We start from the raw sequence: 7,934 nt of genomic DNA, 5'->3' as shown, positions 1-7,934 counted from the left end.
GCCCGAACGAAGATTGATGTATACAAAGGCACCTTGACAATGGAATTCGATGGGGAAGTGATTGATTTTAATATTTCTGAAACTATGAGATATCCCGTTGATGACCATTCTTGTTTTTCCATTGATGTTATCGATTCTTTGGCACAGGTATACCTTGAAGAATTGAACGAGGACGCCCTGGAAACAACCATCACTAAGGCCTTAGAGTGCAAAAATGAAGGATTTGGGCCAATGCAAGGCCACGGCAAGGAGAAGGAATTCTTTGCCATGGGTTCTAGTGAAGAAATAATTGAGGTTGTGGCAGCCCTTGAGTCATTGCCACAACAATATGGTAAGGTTCCACTCTCACTTTCAAATTCAGTTTCCACTAAGATGCTACATTCTGTTGTTCAGGCACCATCGCTTGAACTTAAGCCGTTGCCGGACCATTTGAAGTATGTGTTTTTGGGAGAAGGTGAAACATTGCCCGTCATCATTTCATCAAGTCTCACGGCAATGGAGGAGGAGAAGCTTGTGAGGGTGCTGCGAGAACACAAAACGGCCATAGGGTGGACTTTGGCCGACATTAAAGGAATAAGCCCTACCACATGCATGCACCGTATACTTCTTGAGGAGGGGACTAAGCCATCCCGAGAGGCTCAACGCCGTCTCAACCCTCCGATGATGGAAGTGGTGAAGAAGGAAATAATCAAGCTTTTGGATTGCGGAGTGATCTACCCTATCTCCGATAGCCGTTGGGTCTCTCCAGTTCAAGTCGTTCCCAAGAAGTCCGGAGTAACTGTTATCAAGAATGATGAGAATGAGCTCGTGCCTACACGCATTCAGACTGGATGGCGAGTATGTATCGATTACCGGAAGTTAAATGCCATGACTAGGAAAGATCACTTTCCTTTGCCATTCATCGACCAGATGCTCGAAAGGTTAGCCGGTCATGCCTTTTACTGTTTTCTTGATGGATACTCTGGATATAACCAAATTGTGATAGCCCCGGATGATCAAGAGAAGACCACATTCACATGTCCCTTTGGAACATTTGCTTATCGTCGCATGCCATTTGGCTTATGCAACGCACCGGCCACTTTCCAAAGGTGTATGGTAAGTATATTTTCCGATTTTGTTGAAAAGATCATTGAGGTTTTCATGGATGATTTCAGTGTATTTGGGAGTTCATTTGATAATTGCTTGGATAATCTGACCTTAATTTTGAAACGATGTGTTGAAACTAACCTTGTCTTGAATTGGGAAAAATGTCACTTTATGGTGAAACAAGGTATAGTTTTAGGACATATTGTTTCAGAAAAAGGAATTGAAGTAGATAAATCGAAAATAGACCTTGTACGTCACTTACCCTCTCCTACTTCGGTTAGAGAGGTACGTTCGTTTCTTGGCCATGCAGGGTTCTATAGGCGTTTTATCAAGGACTTCTCCAAGATGTCTAACCCTCTTTGCCGATTGCTTCAAAAAGATGTGCCATTCAAGTTTGATGAAGAGTGTAATTCGGCATTTAACCAACTCAAGGAGAAGCTAGTCTCGGCCCCCATTATTGTACCTCCAGATTGGAGCCTTCCGTTCGAGCTCATGTGCGATGCATCCGACTATGCATTAGGAGCTGTTCTAGGACAAAGAAGAGACAAGCGGCCGCATGTCATATACTATGCCTCTCGGACTCTCAATGATGCCCAATTGAACTACTCCACGACGGAAAAAGAACTTCTAGCTGTGGTTTTTGCTTTAGATAAATTCCGTTCATATTTAATTGGTACTAAAGTAATCGTTTATTCTGATCATGCAGCTTTGAGGTACTTGCTCACGAAAAAGGAAGCAAAGCCGAGGCTTATCCGTTGGATTCTTCTTCTTCAAGAATTTGATATTGAAATCCGGGATAAGAAAGGGAGCGAGAATGTAGTGGCTGACCATCTAAGCCGAATGATCCACGAGGAGCATGAACATGCCGTACCTATCCCTGAAACTTTTCCCGATGAGCAGCTGCTATCCATTGAGGTAAGTGAACCATGGTATGCAGATTTAGTGAATTACTTGGTGGCTAAAAAATTTCCAAATGAACTAAACAAGCACCAACGTGATAAGCTTAAAAATGATGCACGTTTCTATGTTTGGGATGACCCTTATTTGTGGAAGTATTGCTCAGATCAAATTGTACGTAGATGTGTGCATGATTCTGAATTTCACTCAATTCTAAGCTTTTGTCACACATATGCATGTGGTGGTCATTTTGGCACACAACGCACTGCCCTCAAGGTTCTAGAGTGTGGTTTTTATTGGCCGACTATATTTAGGGATGCTAGAACCTTTTGTATGTCTTGTGATCGTTGCCAACGAATGGGTAACATAGGTACCAAGGACCAAATGCCGCAAACCCCTGTCTTTAATGTTGAAATTTTTGATGTTTGGGGCATTGATTTCATGGGCCCTTTCCCTCCATCTTATGGTTTCACTTATATCTTGCTAGCCGTTGATTATGTTTCTAAATGGGTGGAAGCAAAAGCCACCCGTACTAACGATTCTAAGGTGGTTGCAGATTTCGTGAAAACTAACATTTTTGCTAGGTTTGGAATGCCGAGAGTAATCATAAGTGATGGAGGGTCTCACTTTTGCAATCGGACCATTGAGGCGTTGCTAAGAAAGTACCATGTCAACCATAAGGTCTCCACACCTTACCATCCTCAAACAAATGGCCAAGCCGAGGTGTCTAACCGAGAAATCAAACAAATTTTGGAGAAGACCGTTGGACCAACAAGGAGGGATTGGAGCTTACGTTTAGATGATGCACTGTGGGCATATCGTACGGCGTACAAAACACCCATTGGGATGTCACCTTTTCGGCTCATCTATGGTAAGCCATGTCATTTGCCCGTAGAGTTAGAGCACAAGGCACATTGGGCCGTGAAGACTTTCAACATGGACATAGATGCAGCGGGAGTTCATAGGAAGCTCCAATTGAATGAACTTGAGAGATTCGGAATGAAGCCTATGAGAATGCCCGGATGTACAAAGCCAAGACCAAAGCATTCCATGATAAAATGATTCGAACCAAGACCTTCACAGTTGGGCAGAAAGTGTTGCTTTTCAACTCTCGCCTACGTTTGTTTCCTGGTAAGTTGCGTTCTAAATGGATTGGCCCGTTTGTTGTTACTAACGTTTTACCTTATGGTACAGTCCACATAAAAAGCTTAAGGAATGGCGTAGAATTCAAGGTGAACGGGCATCGGTTGAAGCCATATTACGAGCATGGTGTGGGGCAAGTGGTGGAAGACATTCCTTTCCATTCCGTGGGCTCAAATGAAGATTGAAGAGGGTACTCGTCCGGCTGAAAGACGTAAAAGAAAGCGCTTCGTGGGAGGCAACCCATGCATCCGAATAGAGAAGAACTTGGAAACCCCTTTAAGAGACTTATTTTTATTCCTTTCCTTTTCTTTACTGCCTTTACTTTGCTTTCCTTATCGTATTTGTTTATTTGCTTGCTCTGTTGTGACTTTCTGCTTAAAACATTGAGGACAATGTTTGATTTAAGTGTGGGGGGGTAAACAATTTGTTTTTGCATGAATTTCGTGGGATTTATTCACCTATCACTTAGAATGTTGTTTCTTGCTGTTTTAAGCGTTTTTAGAGTGTTTTAGTGTGTTTTATAGTGTCTTGGCATAAAACTCCGAAAATTTGATAAAAATTTGAAAAAATTCTTTTGAAAAACCCAAAAAGATGTGTTTTTAGAGTCATTTGAGTCATTTTGGTGTTTGTTTGTGTCTTAGCGCTACTTGGGAGGCAACCCAATACAGTGAATAAAACAAAGCTTTTTCATTAATTTTCGAGAAATTACAAATGTATCTAACAAATGGAGCTTCACAAAGGTTGTTTTTGTTTTTGTTTGCGTGAAGACCCACCACGAGTCAAAACTCTAGAAGTGGAAGGCATCGGAGCGGAAGGCATCGGAGCAGGAGGCATCGAAGCAAAAGGCATAGGAGCGATAGGCGTAGGATATAAAGCATTCCAGGCCCCAATACTTGGCGGAACGCTGGATGACCCAGGAAAAAGGTGCCCCTGGAAGAAAGACGCAAGCCGTTGACGGTCACTTTGCATCCGACCTTGAGATTCTTGCATCTCATCAAGCTTCCTCTTCATGCCTGACGAATAGTTATTTGCAAGCACATGCAAAGTTCTATTCTCGTACTTAAGTTGTTTGATCTCTTGTTTCAGGTTCTCCACCTCCGCCATCAAAGATTCAACTTGACGGGAGCGAGCAAGGAGGCGTTGGCCCATGTTTGACACAGAACCAGCGCACTGAACGCTGAGAGCCAGGGACTCTTGAACGGCCAACTCATCGGACCGTCCTGAAAGCAGCTGACTATCTCTGGGAGTGAGGAGGTTCCGAGCTACTATCGCAGCTGTTGTGGCGTCCTGCATCACAGAGTCTTCACCTGTAAGAGGACCGTTAGAAGAAAAGAAAGAAGGGCGCCATACGTTACCTTGACGCGGTACGCCCGTATCACTGCGGAGACTCAATTCTAAGCTAAGGTTCGATGGGTTTGCCATTTTTCAAAAGTGTTCAAAGAGAAGGGGTGGACGGAGTAAATTTTCAAAGGGCCGGAGACGATTTTTCAGAATGGGAAATCTTCAGAGTGTGTAAATTGGCGGTGATCGATAGCTCTATAAAAAGCCAAGGCAACGCGTCCACCAATTCAAAAAGCCGGAATTTGAGGCGTAAAGTTCGGCGACGCTCCCTCGGTTTTTTCAGAAAACGCGTTCAACACGTGGAGGCCATCATCGCAGCTACACGTCTTTAGCCGACAAGCGCAAAGTTCGGCGACGCTTTCTCTGCTTTTCAGAAAGCGCCTGCTCAGAAATCGAAGAGGCGTCTTCAAAGATCGAAGAGTCATCACTATTTCAAAAAGCCGGATTTGCGGGATCAAAACGTTTGTCGACAAGGGTAAAAGAACAGTACCATCACTTGCTATTGGGAAATCCCTATATTTGTCGACTTTCATCTTTTATGGCAAGGCAAACCTGAAGAAAATGACCAACTCTTCCTCACCTCTGAGGGCGCACTCCCAGCAAAGCCTTTTGAAATACTCAATTTTTTCTTCTTCCCCAAAGATGATACCAGATGCCTGGAGTACAGATGACCCAGGAGGAAGCAGCACAACAAATACATGTGCTGATTCATTCACCGCTTCTTCAAAAGCAAAGGTATCTCATATCATCAAGGTCAAAAGCAAAGGTATCTCATATCATGCTTCAATATATCATTTTCCTTTGCCTTACATTGAAGCATGAGGAGACAAGCATATGCTGAGCTATCCTCTAACCCTCTTCAATACGAATTGGAGAGATTGAACAAATAAAAGGAGTAAGCTCAGACCTTCGGGGGAGACCAAAAGAATCCTGCTGCCCAGTTCAAGAGTAGCACAAAGGAAAATCAATGATCGGAGGAAACCAAAAGAAACCTCAGCCCAGTTCAAGAGTAAGCCTGTGGAATCACCAAGATCATGCCCATGCATTCAACAACGGAAGGCCGAGAAAGCACTCCAATTCCAGATTTGCATCTCTAAACTCTTTTCTTTGTTAGATACATTCTGCCATGTTAGGTTGTTTAGTTGTTGTTTTGTTTGTTTGTTTGTTAATTTTGTGAGTCTATGCTTGAAACATTGAGGACAATGTTTGATTTAAGTGTGGGGGGGTAACTAAAGTGTTTTGATGCAAATTCGTAGGGTTTTATCCACCATAACTTCAAATATTGTTTTCTTGTTGTTTTTAAGTGTGTTTAAACTGTTTTAGTGTGTTTTGACTTAAAAATTCGAAAATCCCATAAAAATTTGAAAAATTGTTTTGAAAAACCCAAAAAGAATTGTTTTAAAGTTGTTTTTGTGTGAGTGTTTGTGTCGTAGGTACCTTCCAACACTTGCCTCAAGATTTGGTTTGTAATTGCATGACTGTTAAAAAGAGTTATAAACATGGAGAAAAGTTTGATTTACTCTTGGTATATGCTTGGTTATGGTTATAATGTATGACTTCACATGCAATCATAAAAGAAAGATTAGTTTTTGTAACATGCCTGAAGGAAGGAACTCAAACAAACGCTACAACCCTGAGAGACTTGAGCCTATAACGTTCTTTGGAGAGTATAATCTGTGATTTCTTGTTTTCTAAAGTCGTTGCATGATCTCATTATTCTTTGCTTGGTTGCTACTTAGAAGGCGTTTCATCATATAGTTCCAAATGCTAGAACTCATGCCCATTTCATTCAAAGCATGTTATTGATTTGCATAACACATATTCAAGATGAAGTTGTGTAGTGACCACCACCATAGCCAAATAGCCTCACTTCCCATATTTCGTATATGTTGTAAGTTTTACCCCCGTTGAGCTTGTTTAGCCCATGTTCTTTGTTAACCCTTATCATCCTCACCTAGCCTAGATTAGGACGATTTGTACCCTTGTTCTTGAAGTATAGTGAGCATGACTTAAATGAATTCCTTTTGAGTTACATTACGCAAGAAAATGGGTGTGGGGGAGTAAAAGTTTGTTTTTAAATTTATATGTACGTTTTGAGATTCAAAAGAAAAAGAAAGAAAGAAAAAAAAAAAGAAAAAAAGAAAAAAAAAAAAAAAAAAAAAAAAAAAAAAAAGTTGAAAAATATTGTTGGTTGAAGTAAGGGCCCAAAACAATAAATTAGGCCCTAAGAGTTGATTGAATCTCCCCCTTATGTCTAAAAGTTTATTTCTGCATGCCAAGTGAATTCTAAGCCTTAATTTCATTACCTTGCTTGCTATTGTTTAAAGAACTTTTGTTTATCCTTACCTTTCCTTGTGAGCCAATATCCCAAGCCCTATTACAACCCGTGACTTCAATCTTGAGTGTTATGTGTTTCAATTTGTGGAGTTTGAACTTGGTATGAGCATATGGTGTCACTGGTTCTCGCGTCTAAGTAGTAGCATTCCATTCATGAGATCATATCTAAACATGCTTATTAACTCCAGAAATTGCGTTCTTTGTGATACATATATGTGAGTGTTCGTTTTCATGTTTACATCAATCTTCTCACATATGACTAGATTAGGGTGTGTAGTTAGAAAATCTGAGTGAAAATCGAGTGCATATCTTGTAAGGAATTGAGCAAATTCTCTAAAGGCATGTTACTACATTCAAAACATGGTTTTAAATGCTTAATTGTGAACTAGTATGTGGTGACTATGATTAAGAATGTACTTAAGTGTGAAGATGACTAAAATCTGTGGGAATGGTGATTTTTAACATGTCATGTGCATTGGAAATCCCTAAGACGGTTGTCGGAAGGTGTAGGTTGTGTTTTACGTGTTTAAGTGTCGTTTTGTTTATTTGTTTTTATTCTGTTTTGCTCGAGGACTAGCAAAAGATAAGTGTGGGGGAGTTTGATAGGAGCATATTTAGGCGACTTACTTAGCTTGTTTTCGTGCATCTATGTTGTTAATTCATAGTTGTTTTAGTAGTTTAAGCCATTTTCGTGTGTTTTTAGGTTCATATGGCTAAGGAAGCAAAAAGATGCATTTTGGAGCATTTTGGAGCAAAATTGGGCTTGGAATGGATAGCATATGATTGGAGCCAAAGTGTTGGACGAATTTGAAGGCCTTGTATTCATTTTGGACATAAAACAAAGGGCCTAGCCCATTCTCTCTTAAACCAACCCCAAGGCCATGCATTTCCTTCCAATTCCAAAGCCCACAATCACTTCAAAAGCCATGCAAAGAACCATCCATTCCATCAAAAACAATCCATCAATTCACATGCAAAACCACCATTAACACACATGCACCCAAACAAAGCCAACCTAGCTAACCCTACATGCATTCTTTATGCAACTCTTCATCATTCCACCATTCATTCTTTATTCCACAAACAAGTCACATGCATTTCCACCTTCCTACTTCATCATTTCACCACAT

This window comes from the organism of the source record quoted next, unplaced genomic scaffold, assembly GCF_019419815.1.
Source record: "Pyrus x bretschneideri cultivar Hongxiangsu unplaced genomic scaffold, Pyrus_bretschneideri_v1 Contig201, whole genome shotgun sequence".
NCBI classification, from domain to species: Eukaryota; Viridiplantae; Streptophyta; class Magnoliopsida; order Rosales; family Rosaceae; genus Pyrus; species Pyrus x bretschneideri.
Note: the sequence above shows the minus strand (reverse complement) of the source record.